The sequence below is a fragment of the Pan paniscus genome, chromosome 16 (assembly GCF_029289425.2).
Source record: "Pan paniscus chromosome 16, NHGRI_mPanPan1-v2.0_pri, whole genome shotgun sequence".
Lineage (NCBI taxonomy): Eukaryota > Metazoa > Chordata > Mammalia > Primates > Hominidae > Pan > Pan paniscus.
The window spans coordinates 57,778,189-57,792,099 of NC_073265.2; the positions used below are offsets into that span (position 1 = coordinate 57,778,189).

A 13,911-nucleotide genomic window follows, 5' to 3' on the forward strand; every position below is an offset into this window, starting at 1 on the left:
TCAGAATTTCTGTAAGAATGAAACGGGATAAAATGTTGAAATTTACTGTGAAAACTGTAAAGTGCTATTACAGAGTGGGGGATGGTGATGATGTTGATGATGATGACAATGACAATGACTACAAAGGGTGATCATTGCAGGGCTCTTGATCTTACAAGGGAGTTGGAAAATGTCATTTCTACTGTGAACCCAGGAAGCAGAAATGGTATGGGGAACACATGGCCTTGCCCCAGTTATAGAAGATATCACAATGCCCATTTTACAGATGAGAATATGGAGTCTTAAAGACTGTATGATTTACCCAAGGTCGCATGACTCCTGCTTTAGGACTTGTGCTGTGACACTGGATGCCTCTGAGCGGAGTGTTTCTGATGGCTGCTTTATCCTTCCCTTCTCCAGAATGTTCTCCTGTTGTTCTCATCACACAGCACAATGATAACAATGGTAACAACAGCTGACTGAGTGCTTTTTATTGGCCATGCACTGTGCTGAGTTATTTAGACAAATCATTTCACTTCATCTTCATGACAGCCCTTAAAAGGGAACCTATTTAGGTCCTAAGGTCCCAGGAAAAATATTACAGATGTGGAAACCAAGGCTGAGAGCGGGAGTGACTTGCCAGTAAGTGGCTGATCCCAGACCTAATCTCAGACTTTCCCGACTCTGAAGCCCACACTCACGCCACCATGTCACACTGAAACTTTGCCAGGTGGGAGTCAGACCACCTGACTTCTGGGCCTTACCTAGCCTGCCAGTGACATCTTTGTGTAACTTTGGGCTCATGAAGCATTCTCTTTTGTGGAAAATGAAAATGCCTACCAAGCCTACTTCCTGGGGTTAGTTGAGGAGCAAATGAATGGGAAAATGTGTAAAAGAAAAAAAAAAAAAAGTCAAGTTGTTGCATAAATAGGAGGGACTTTTAATATCCTCCAAATGCTTTCCTTTTCTCCACTCATTTTTCCTGATTTCCTCACTCTTTATCAGTAACAAAGTTAGCACAAAAGTGATGATTATTCTAAGGGGCACAAGCAGGGCCTGTCCCTTGGAAAGGCTTCTCCTCCCAGCCTCCTGCGGGTTTTTCCAGTTTTCAGGCTGTTTCCGACGACCCCAAGAAGACGGCCACTGTTTCCCCCCTGCAGTGATGGAAATAATTAGCTCCATTCTTCCTATTTGAATAGTCATGCCTAGCTGGCCTCTTAAATATGATCTTTGTGAGCAGTGCATTTTCAAACTCTCACAGGTTCTATTTTTACTTCTCTTGCTGAAGGAACGCTGTGGAAGGCGATTCCAGCACAAAGGGCCCTAATTAATTTCCCCTGCCTTTAAGTATTTTTTCAAAGTATGTGTTTGAAAAGGACATTTAAAAAAAAATTCCGTGACTCTGGAGGTGGATTCCAACAGTTCTCACTGCCTTCCACTTGGAAATCCACCTTCGCCTTGCCGCCTGGTGGCCCGGCTGGAGTGCTCTGTTCTGCAGCTGGGCAGTGCTTACTGCTCCTCCTCCAGACAAAAGGGACAGCCTCCTCCATCCAGTCTCTCAGGCCACAGACCAGCTTAAGTCCTAGAGTCTGAGGGCGCAGGGAGAGGAGGATGGTCGCTAAAGGCCTGGAGAGGTGAGGAGCAAATGGGGGTCTCTGAAGGCCAGAATTGTGAAAACACAGGACTGGGACCATTGGAAAAACCATTAGGCCAGATTCTTTTGCCTTGAATCCCCATTCCCAGAACGGCCTCCGAGCCAAACCATACATGCCGGATGGTGATTTATTATTAATCTGGTTGTCCTGACTGTGAAAGGATATTCCTCAAACTGCATGTACCCTCATAAGGCCAGGGGAGGGTCTGAGCCCAAAATCCCAGGGCAAGAGAAGTTTTTGGAATCTGGAACACAGGGCTAGGGGAAGGTAGTTTTATCCTTTGAGAGTAATTCTGGTTTTCAAGGTCCTCGTTGAAAAGTTGTTTTGAAAGAGCAAAGCCTTTTGAAAACACACAAGAAAAGCTTCTCCCATTTCTAGCTCTCAGCTGCCAGTGGGTAGGCTCTGGCTTCCTGGAGCGAATCCTAAGCCTAGGCAGGAAAGCTTTTCAAGGCCTCCAAGATGTGGATTGAGGGCAGGCTCCTGCATCTGAGAGCCCTGTGCCTGAAATACCATCATGAGTGCTTTATGCTGTAGGATTCCAGGCACCATCCCTGGTAAAATGCAAATCGTCTTGAGGCAGCACATGAAAGGCGTGGGTGGCAGCGATGAGGACCGAGCTCTTCCTTTCCTGCTTCCCTCTCCTTTCTTCTTCCCTCCCCTGTCCTCATTCCCTGCCTTCTGTCTTGCCCACTCCCACCCCATTTTCTGTTCCCTGCCCATTTCCATTTTCAGCCCTTCTACCTTCTCCTTACTCTCTTCTCTCCTCCTCCCTTTGGCTCTTTTCCCCCTTGCTCCCTGGGAAGCAGCATCCCGTTTCTGCCTTCCAAGGTGAGTCCAGTCAGCAGCACTGCACCCTTGCTGCCAGACTTGGGGCCTTCTGGGCATAGATTTGGCTGTGACTGGAGAAACAGGCTTCGGGCTGATCTCTACCCTAGGGTCCCCAGGGGCTTCCTGGGAACCCTGTGATGCCCTCCCTTGCTCCTTTCTGATGGAGAGGGGGTGGGGGGCTGCTGAAGGAAAGAGGGTCCTTTTCTTGACAGCCATAAACACTGATGAGCAAGACCCAGGGCAGGTCATCTGCTCTTGGTCCCTCAGGCCCAAGGACTCCAGGCCCTTGGTTCAGCACCCTGGAAGACCTCTAGTTTATGAGGAGGAGCCTGGACTGGGTCTCTGCTCTCTAGACAGTGATTTCAGATAACGTGCCCCAGTTGCCTTGTTCCAGGCCCGAACCTGCACATACAGGAGCAAAGCAGAGTATGCACGGCCCAGGACTGCCTCACACTCAGGAGCCCCTGACCCAGATGCACGGTCCTGCACATGTGCACAGGAGCCCTTGCGGGTGGCAAAACTGTTCAGCTGCAGCTGCTCCACACCCCAGGGCAAACACATCCTGTGGGCATCTCTGGGGAAACCCAAGCCCAGTAGCCTGCAGAAAATGTGGCCAGGACAGACAACGGCTAAGGAGAAGACCTTCAGAAAGCGTACAAATGCACACAAGCACACATGTATAAGCATGTGTGGTTGGCTGAAGTCCCAGAAAAATGAAAAAGAGGAAATAGGGCAAAAGTCATATCTGAAAAGATAATGACCAAGAATTTACCAAAACTGTCAGATAGGTTAATTCTACATTATCATAGGTAATTCTATACTATTAATTCTATTTTAAACCCCAAAGCTCTAGGCAGTCTGATTTTAGAAGGTGCACTCATACCATTCTGCTATATAACCTGTATAAATTCATTAATATTTATCTTTTCATTACTCATATTGATGATTTTTTGCTCTCCCTCTTTGTCCGTTGCTTCGTTTTTCTAGAGGTTTATCAATTTCATTAGTCTTTCCAACAACCAACTTTTGATTTTGATGATTTTCCTTTGTTGTTTATACTCTATTTCATTAATATCTGCTCTTATTTCTATTATTTCCTTCTGACTATTTTCTTTGCTATTTGTATAGCTTGCCATTCTTTTTCTAATGTCTTAGGATAGATACTTACATAAGTGACTTTCAGCATTTTCTCTTTTCTAATACATGAAGTTCAGGCTATACATAGCTCTCTAAGCATAGCTTTAGCTGTATCTTGAGATAAATATTAGATAAATTGATTTCAGCCTTTCACTTTTTCTAATATAAGCATTTAAAGTCATACATTTTCCACTAAGCACAGCTTTAGTTCCATAAGTTTTGATATATAATATTTATCATAGCATTCAATTCAAACTATTTTCTCATTTCTGTTGTGATTTTTAAAATCTATGTATTATATGAAGCATGATGCTTTATTTTCAAACATCTAGGAATTTTCTTGTTATTCTTTCATTATTGATTCCTAGATTTAGTCCACTGTGGTCAAAAAACAAACTTGGAATCATTTCTGCCATTTGAAATGTGTTGAAATCTGCTTTATGGGCTAGCATGTGATCAATGTTGATAAATGTTTCATGTACCCTTGAATGTGTTTTCTATGGATGTTAGGGATAGCATAGCTTCTGTGTATGCGATTAGGTGAATTTTCCTAGTTACATTGTTCAGATCTATATCCTTACAGATTTTTTTGTTGTTACTTGTTCCATCAGTTACTGAAAGAGGTATATTACAGTCTCTCCTTAAAATAGTGATTTTTGTCTATTTCTCCTGTTAATTTTTGCTCCATGTAATTTGAAGCTATGGCGTTAAATACATAAAAATCTGGAAACGTTGTATCTTCCTGATGGACTAGCACTTTTATCATTATGAAATGTCTCTCTTAAATGCTTAGAAATGCTTCTTGCCTTAAACTCTACTTTCTCTTGGTTACAGTTCACAGGGTATATTTTTCTATCCGTTTACTTTCAGCTTCACTATGCCCTCATCTTAGGTTGAACTATAAGAAACTGCTATTTTTATAAGTCAAATATGGTTGACTATCGGCACATTAATGTGGTTCAGCTTAATATTTAAGGACCCTTGTAAACAGCATAGCATTTAAAAATCCAGTCTTAAAAGCTTTGGCCGGGTGCAGTAGCTCATGCTTGTAATCCCAGCACTTTGGGAGGCCGAGGCGGGTGGATCACCTGAGGTCAGGAGTTTGAGACTAGCCTGGCCAACATGGCAAAACCCCATCTCCACTGAAAAAAATATGAAAATTAGCCAGTCATGATGGCATGCACCTGTAATCCCAGCTACTTGGGAGGCTGAGGCAGGAGAATCACTTGAACCTGGGAGGTGGAGGTTGAAGTGAGCCAAGATCACGCCACTGCACTCTAGCCTGGGTGACAGCAAGGCTCCATCTCAAAAAAAAAAAGTTTTGTCTTTTAAATGAAGTATTTAATTCATTTACATTTAATTGGAGTATTTAGTTCTTTGGTTGATAAGTTTGGTTTTACATCTACCATCTTTACTATTTGTTTTCTATTTTTCCTAGACCTGTTTTATGTTCCCTTTTCTTGCCTTCTTTTGAATTAATAAGCTATTTTTCATTATTCCATCTCCCCCATTAGCTTGTCAGTTTTACATTCTGTTACTATTATTTTAGAGATTGCCATAGATTACTTAACTTTTTAGAATCTAATATAAAGTAGTACTTCTGTAAATTCTGGACAATGCCACAAGCTTGGTACATTTTAACTCATTCCCCTACTTTTTGTGTTATTATTGTCTACATTTTAGTTCTATATATATTTTGAATGTCACATTACATTATTTTCTTGTAAAGTCAATGTTTATTTAGATGTACCCACATATTCACCCTTTCCGTTGTTCTTCATTCCTTCTTACATTTCCTTTTTTGCCATCTGGGGTCATTTTACTCTTGCCTGTCTAGAAATAACTTTATTTTGCATACACTTTGAAAGTTTTTACACTGGCTATAGAATCCTAGATTGTCAATTATTTTTATTTTATAAATTTGAAGATATCATTCCATTGTCTTCTGGCTTTCATCTTTTTATTGTGCTTTTGAAGGTATGTGTCTTTTCACTATAGACTTCTTTTCTTTTCTTTTTTCTTTTTTTTTTTCTTTCTCAGTTTATCACCCAGGCTGGAGTGCAGCAGTGGCTCACTGCAGCCTCGACCTCCCAGGCTCAAGCAAGTAGATGGGTCAGGAATTTGAGACTAGCCTGGCCAACATGGCAAAACCCCGTCTCCAATGAAAAAAATACGAAAGCCTCTCAAGTAGATGAGACTACAGACCAGGCATGTGCCACCACACCCGGCTAATTTGTAAAATTTTTTGTAGAGACAAGGTCTCCCTATGTTGCCCAGGCTGGTCTTTAACTCCTGAACTCAAGCAATCCTCCCACCTCAGTCTCCCAAAGTGCTGGGATTGCAGGCATGACCCACCATGCCTGGCCCCATGGACTCCTTTAAAGAATATTCTCTTTACCTGTAATTTTCAAAGATTCACAATGATGTTTCTAGATGTCATTTTCTTTCTTGCTTGGACTTTGTAGTACTCTTGAATCTCTAGCTTGATGTCTTGGCATTGTTGGAAAATTCTTAGTCATTATTTCCATATCTCTTTAAATACCACTTCTTCTCCATTCTTCTCTCTTTCTCGTCTGAGACTCCAATTGTGTTAATATTCAAACTCTCCACCATGTCTCATATATCTCTTATATGCTCTTTAAGCACAACTTAACTAATCCTCTTCAGCTGTGCCAATCTATTGTTGAGCCATCTATTGAATTCTTTTTCTTTCTTTCTTTTTTTTGAGATGGAGTCTCGCTCTGTCACCCAGGCTGGAGTGCAGTGGCACAGTCTCAGCTCACTGCAACCTCCGCCTCCTGGGTTCAAGTGATTCTCCTGCCTCAGCCTCCTGAGTAGCTGGGATTACAGGTGCATGCCACCATGCCTGGCTAATTTTTGTATTTTTAGTAGAGATGGGGTTTCACCATGATGGTCAGGCTGGTTTCATCAATTATATTCCTTTTCAGTTTTGGAATTTGCTTGATTTTTAAAAATAGATTGTTGTTCTCAAGCAAAATTCTTCATCTTGTTATATCTTTTTATGAGCATATTAATCACAGTTGTTTTAGTGTCCAATAACCCTAATATGTAAGTCACATATGGGTTTATTTTTCCTGCATGTTTTTCTTGCCTGTTTTTTCTCTTGGTCTTGTAACTTGGAATACTTACTATTTTTTATTGAACACTGGAGAGTTTATATTAAAACATGTGGAGACTTTGGATGATAACATCTTCTTCTATAGAGGGTTCATTCTATTCTCTGGCATGCAGTTAGAGTAGGGGCTGTTTGTTTACCTCCATTCAATCAAGGGCTGAACTGACTTGAAGTTGGTTTTAGTCTTTACAAATTTGTTCTTTCTCTTGTCATTTTTCCTCCAAGAGTATAGCCATCCAGGTCCAGGGGTGTTTCTTGGGTCGGCCACTCATTCTTAGAAAATCCTAAATTCTTTCTTTTTCTTTTCTTTCTTTTTTCTTTTTTTTTGAGACAGGGTCTCACTCTGTCACCCAAGCTGGATGGAGTGGAATGGCATAATCATGGCTCACTGCAGCCTCAACCTCCCAGGCTCAATGTGATCCTCCCACCTCAGCTTCCTAAGTAGCTAGGACCACAGGCACACAACTCCATGCCTAACTAATTTCTTAATTTTTTGTAGAGATGGGGGTCTCCCTATGTTGCCCAGGCTGGTCTTGAACTCCTGGGCTTAAGCAATCCTCCCTCCTCAGCCTCCCAAAGTGCTAGGATTATAGGCATGAGCCAGTGTACCCAGCCCTAAATTCCAATTTTTGTCTCCCAGAGACCATGAAAGGTTTCCCAACTACCTTTTGTTTAGTTTCTTAGCTTCTCACCCTGCACAGCCAAGAATTGACAAATACCTCAAGTGGAAAAATGCTAACTGTCAGGTTTAGTTTTCTGTGCCTCCATTGTCTCTTGGACCTTGGCTCCTCAAGTCAGCTGCCTTGGGAGCCTAGAACTGTCCTTTTTTGTTCCTCTGCTCTATCAGATAGCCTAAAGCTCTGCTGGCTTCTCTGCCTCTTTGTGGGTAAACCCTACCAGGCCCTGCAGCCTCCCATATCCCAAGGGGAAAAGTGATGACCAGATATGGAGATCTTTCAAAGAACTTTCTTTTTTTCCTCCAAAATCTTGGCCCCTTAAATAGTGGTTGCCTTGGGTGTCCTACAATTCTTCAAAGATATTTTTTAAAATATTTTTTCCAAGGCTGGCCTCAGTGGCTCATGCTTACAATCCAAGCACTTTGGGAGGCCAAGGTGGGAGGATTGCTTGAGCCCAGGAGTTCAAGACCAGCTTGGGCAACATAGTGAGACCTCATTTTTATAAAAAATTTAAAAATTAGCTGAGTGTGGTGGTGCATGCTTGCAGTCCCAACTACTTGGGAGGCTGAGATGAGAGGACCGCTTGAGCCCAGGAGGTGGCAGTGAACCATAATTGCACCACTGCACTCCAGCCTGGGCAACAGAGCAAAACCCTGTCTCAAAAAAAAAGAAAAGAAAAAAATCCAGCTTTTTAAGTTTATTTCACTAGAAACTTTGGTCTGACACAAGTTACTTTATTGTAACCAGAAGTAAAAGTATGACTCTTGTAGCTTTTAAAATCTTGTTTTAATGATTTTAATATTAATAAAAATGTATTGTTTCCCCTAATCCCTTTTTGTTGTTCTATGAGGAAATAACTAAATCATAAATTCTTTCATGCACTTTTTGCTGAGATAAGATGGGTTTATCTCCCCAATCATACTCTAATAAATGAACTTCACCATTTTATTGCATGTACCTTTTTAAAAGTGCCATGCTAAGCATTCCCTTCTTTGAACCCTGCCTTGATACTGTGGAGAAAGTAGGGATATTTTTTCCATTTTGCAAATGAAGACATTGAAGCTCATAAAAATTTCTTTAACCAAGAAGTTAAATAAATTCTTCTAAGGCTGGTAATTAGGTAGAGGAGGCCTAACTAAAATTTAGCTCTTCCAGCTCAAAGTCTAGTCACCATTTATGCTTCTTTTCTGTTGGAGGCTCCCTGAAGCCAGAACATTTTCCTGAACACTCCACAGGACTCACTAAAGGTCTAAATACACAGTAGGTGCTCTGGTATTACTTGCTGAATTGATTTATATTATGTTGCAGCAGCTGATCAGAGGCAGAGGCTCCCAGCCTGAGCCTAGCCCTTAACTGTTGCATCAGATTTTATTTAAAAAGGAACAGAGAATAATAAATTAAATTCTGGTGCCAAAAGGAACCCACAGGAATTTATGAGAAATACAACATAAATTCACTAAAACTCCTAGTCAGTATTTATTCCTCTCTGTCTTATATTTAGGCACATCTGGGTATAACTAAATCAGCCAAATCTGCCACTCTCAGACAGGCAGCTTAACCCTCCTCCCATTCCCCCTAAAAAACCCCAAAAACAAAAATAAAGCAAACTGACATCATATAACAGTTAATGGGGCTTATTATGGTCTAAAATGACAGGCATGTAAATTGAAGCCAGTTCTGAAATAAGTCACTCAAAATTCTGGGAGGACGGGGGACAGATACAAACTTCATTTTCAAAGTAAATTCTGAAGCATTTTGAAAAGAAAAGAAGAGCTTTCTGTGAAACATTGCTAGAAAAGTCAGGAAGGGCTACAGATGTTTTGAAGCAAATTACTAGTGAGTCTGTCAGAATTTGGAAAAGGACAGTTTCCCCTTATTCTGGGTCATGACAGGACTCAAGAAGGCTTTGTAAGTTACCCAACTGAAGCTAACTCGATTCTTGACAGAGCCTTTTGCAGGGTTTAGTGAAAATATTTTTCATTTGTTGAAAAGTAGAAATGTAATTTCTGTTACTTGCTCACTCAATCAAAATCTCCAGACTCTTGTCTCAAATTCAGCCTAATTCATATCTATCCCCAGAACAGAAACCAAAACCCCCAAAATGGGTCAAAATTATCAACTTTGTTTACAAAATAAGCTGCTGGGCAGAGAGTCAAACTTGGCTTGCTGGATTTTTTAAAAATAATTTTAATCAACTTTATTTACTTTATTAAATTATAACGTGTTAAAATGTACCAACTTAAAGCTGACAGTGCGATGAGTTTTTACAAATGTATACATTCATGTACAACATCAAAATCAAGATACAGAACGCTTCTTCTGCCCAAAAAGTTTGCATATGTTGTGTCCCAATCAGTCACTCTTACGACCAGCTTAAGGCAACCACTGATCAGCTTTTTGTCACTGGAACACAGATTTGTTATTTCTGGAGTTTCTAGAGTTTCACATGAATGAAGTCATAAGTATGTACTCTTTCACACCCAGCTTCTCTCATTCAGCGTAATTATTCTGAGACTTATCCATGTGGTTTCATGTATCAATAGTCATTTTTTATGGTTGAGCATGATTCCATTATATGCATGTACCACAATTTATCCACTCACCAGTTTATGCATGTACATTTTGGTTGGTTTTCGTTTTTGGTTTTTATTAAGGTGTTATGAACATTTACAGATGGGTCTTCATACAGACACGTTTTCATTTCTCTTGAGTAAATGCCCAGGGGTACAATTGCTGGGTCATATAATAAATGTATATTTAAGTTTATAAGAAATTTCTAAAATTTTCTGAAGGGGCTATACCATTTTAGACTGTCACCAGCAATGCGCCACATCCTTCCAATTCTTGGATCGTCAGCTTTTAAATACTAACTATTCTAATGGGTGTGTAGTCATACCTCATTGTGGTTTAGGCTTTTATTTCCAGGATGACTAATGATGCTGAGCATCTTTTCACATGCTTATTGGCCATTGGTGCATCTTCTTTTGGGAACCATCTTTTTTAATCTATTGAGCATTTTTCAAATTTTTTGTTATTATTGAGTTCTAAGTGTTCTTTATAAATTCAGGATATAATGTTCACTTTACATATAGCTTTTGTCAGCTATATGAATATTTCCTTCCAGCCTGTGGCTTGTCTTTTCCTTTACTGAAGATGTTTTTCAAAGAGCAGAAGTTTTAAATGTTGAAAAAGATTTCTTTATTTACTTTATTAAAATATAGTGTCTTTGTGTATGTGTACCTAGTAAAAGGCACCAACTTAAAGTTCTGTTTTCGACAGAATCATGGTCCCCCAAAATTCCTATGTTGAAGCTCTAACCTCCAGTGTGACTGTGTTTGAAGACAGGGTCTTGAAGTTGATGATCAAGATTAAATGAGGTCATAGGGTAGGGCCCTCATACAATAGGATTGATTTCCTTACAAAAAGAGGAAGAGACACCAGAGAGGTGCGTGCAGAGAGAAAAGGCCGTGGGAGGACACAGTGAGAAGGCATCTGTTTGAAAACCAAAGACAGAGGCCTCAGTAGAAACCAAACCTGCCAGCCCCTTGATCTTGGACTTAGCAGCCCCCAACAGGTAGTTGTTATGTAAGTTACCCAGTCTGTGGTATTCTATTATGGCAGCCCTAACAAACTAATAGAAAAACCAAGTTATCAATTTTTTCTTTTGTGGTTTTTTTATTTTTCTTTCCCAGCTAGGCAATCCTTGCTTACCCCAAAGTTGAAAAGATTTTCTTCTATTTTTTTTTTCCTATCAGTTTAATAGTTTTATCTTCCACCTTTAGATCTTTTTCCTGTTTTGGGTTCATTTTTATGTGAGGTTTATTTTTTCCTCATATGAATATCTAATTATTCCAGTGCCATTTGTTGGAAGACTCTCTTTTCCTTTATTGAAATATGTTAATCAATTGACCATGTATCTGTGAGTCTATTTTTGATTCTTTATTCTATTCCATTGATCTATGTGACTAATTTGATGCCAGTGCCACACTCTCTTCATTACTGTAGCTTTGTAATAAGTTTGAAAATCAGGTAATATAAGTCCTCCAACTTTGTTTTTCTTTTTCAAAATTGTTGCAGATTTTCTAAATCTTTTACATATAAATTTTACACTAAGCTTGACAATTACTTTTAAAAGCCTCGGAAATTTTATCAGTCAATATGAAGTGGATTAACATTTTAGTAATACTCCAATCCATGAACATATTATAGCTCTCCCTTTATTTAGTTCTTTTAAAATATCTCTCAGCAGTATTTTGTAGTTTTCAAAGTATAAATCTTACACATATTTTGTCAAATTTATCCCAAAGTGTTTCCTATTAATTGATGCTACTGTAAATGGTATTTTGTAAATTTTTATTTCTGGCTATTGTTGTTGGTAGAGAAAAACAGCTGATCTTTACTTATTGGCCTTGCATCCTGTGATCTTACTAAAGTCACCAAGTCACTTAGGAGTTCTCAAACCTTTAAAAATGTATGTTCTTTAGAACTTTCTATGTACACAATTATGTTGTCTGCTAATGAAGACAGTTTATTTCTTCCTTTCCATTCAGATGTCTTTTATTTCTCTTTCTTGCCTATTTCACTGGATAGGATCTTTAGGACAATGTTGAATAGAAGTAATAAAAGCAGATATTTTGTCTTGTTTCTGTCGTTGGAAGGAAACCATATAGTCTTTTACCTTTAACTGATTCTCCTTATCAGGTCATAGGTTTTTTATATATTCTCTTTATCAAGTTGAGGAAGTTTTCTTCTATTCCTAGTTTATTAGTAATTTTAATGATAAATTACCACTGAGTTTTTTCAAGTACTTTCTCTGCATCTATTGAGATGGATATAGGGTTTTTATCCTTCATTCTATTAATGTGGTGAATTACAATGATTAACTTTTGGATATCAAATCAATCTTGTTTTCCTGGGATAAGTCCTGCTTTTGCATGATATATTATCCCTTAAAATATTGTTAGTTCTATTTGCTTATGTTTTGTAAGGATTTATCACCATGAGTGATATTGATCTATAGTTTTCTTCCCTTTTTTGGTAATATCTGTATGTAGTTTTATTTGTATTGGGACATGATGGTCTCATAATGAGTTGGAATATGTTCCCTCCTCTTTTTTCTGAGTGTTTTTTTTTTTTTTGAATTGGTATTTCTTTCTTAAGTGTTTGTTGGAATTCACTAGTGAGTTCATCTGGGTCTGGACTGTTTTGTGTTTTGGGGATAGGAAAGGGGCTTTTAAATTACTAATTCAATTTCTTCAAGGAATATGTGGTGCATTTAAGTTTCCAGTTTCAGTTTCAATTCCAATTTTGCTTAAATTTTAGCAGAAAGAATACTGAAAAAGCAGACAAAATGGCTTAATTAAACATTTATAAATTCATGCATTTATTTCTTTTAAAAGCTAGATGGCTAAAGCAAACCTAAAAGGTGGAAATGGTGTAGACTAATCCTAAATTAGTCTTTCTCTTTGCCTCAACAACTACTAGATATTTTCTGATCTCTGACACTCCAATGTTTCCTGGACAAACAAAGGGAGCAAAGTACATGGGTTGTTCAATAGGAAGTGGCTTGAAGGTGGTTTGGCAGGCTGGGGTTTTATTCCCTGACTCTCTATGGGTACATTCTTACTGTGGCTCATCAGGAGATAGTACTTTTTATCATATTTAATATGTTGGGAAGCATAAATCTATTTACTGCTTTTTGCTCTCTATATCCTTATCAATTTAGAAGTAAGTAGTCAGAGCATTTTATTTGCTTATGTTCTTTTCAAGTCATGTCAGTCAACACAGGTCACAATAGGTAACACAAACAACTCTAAAGATGAGATATCACAATGTTCAAGAAATGTATTCATAACATGTATATGGCTATTTAGGTTTTCTATCTTTTTTAAGTTGTACCCTTTATCAATTGGTCATTTCATCTAAGTTGTTGATTTTTTTGACATAAAGTCATTCATTATATTCCCTTACTGTGTTGTTATTATCTCTAGCATCTCTAGTTATGCCTCCTCTTTCATTCATTATGTTAGCACTCATGCTCACTGTCTCTTTTTCTCAGATAAATCTTGTCGCAAATTTTTCAATTTATTGATCTTTTTAAAAGTCAGCTTTTGGTTTTGTTGAGTTTCTCAATTGTATGTAATTTGCTCTTCTGTTTCTAAAGATGAAAGCTTAGAATATTGATAAAAACCTTTTTCCATTCTAATATGAACATTTAAAGACATATATTTCTCATTAATCACCACCATATCTATATGTCACAAATTTTGTTATGTAGAATTTTCATTTTCATTTAGTTGAAATATCTTTAAATCTCCCTGTGATTTACTCTTTGAACTAAAGGTTACTTAGAAGTGAAGTGTTTAATTTCCATACATTCTAGGATTTTTGATATTTTTCTGTTGTTGATTTGTGTTTTAATTCCATTTTGGTCAGAAAATATGCTTTGTTTCAATCCTTAAAAATATGCTGAGATGGCCGGGCACAGTGGCTCACGCCT

The 13,911-nt window shown here is 38.5% G+C and overlaps 1 protein-coding gene across 1 annotated transcript in view; it reads left to right on the plus strand.

The window, feature by feature from the left end:
- The first annotated feature begins 2,240 nt into the window (after positions 1-2,240).
- CORO2B (coronin 2B) overlaps positions 2,241-13,911 on the plus strand; it is a 209,333-nt gene continuing 197,662 nt past the window's right edge. Inside the window, exon 1 of the mRNA XM_063596756.1 lies at positions 2,241-2,462. The gene's annotated coding sequence lies outside the window, so the exon portion shown is untranslated. The remainder of the gene's footprint in view (positions 2,463-13,911) is intronic.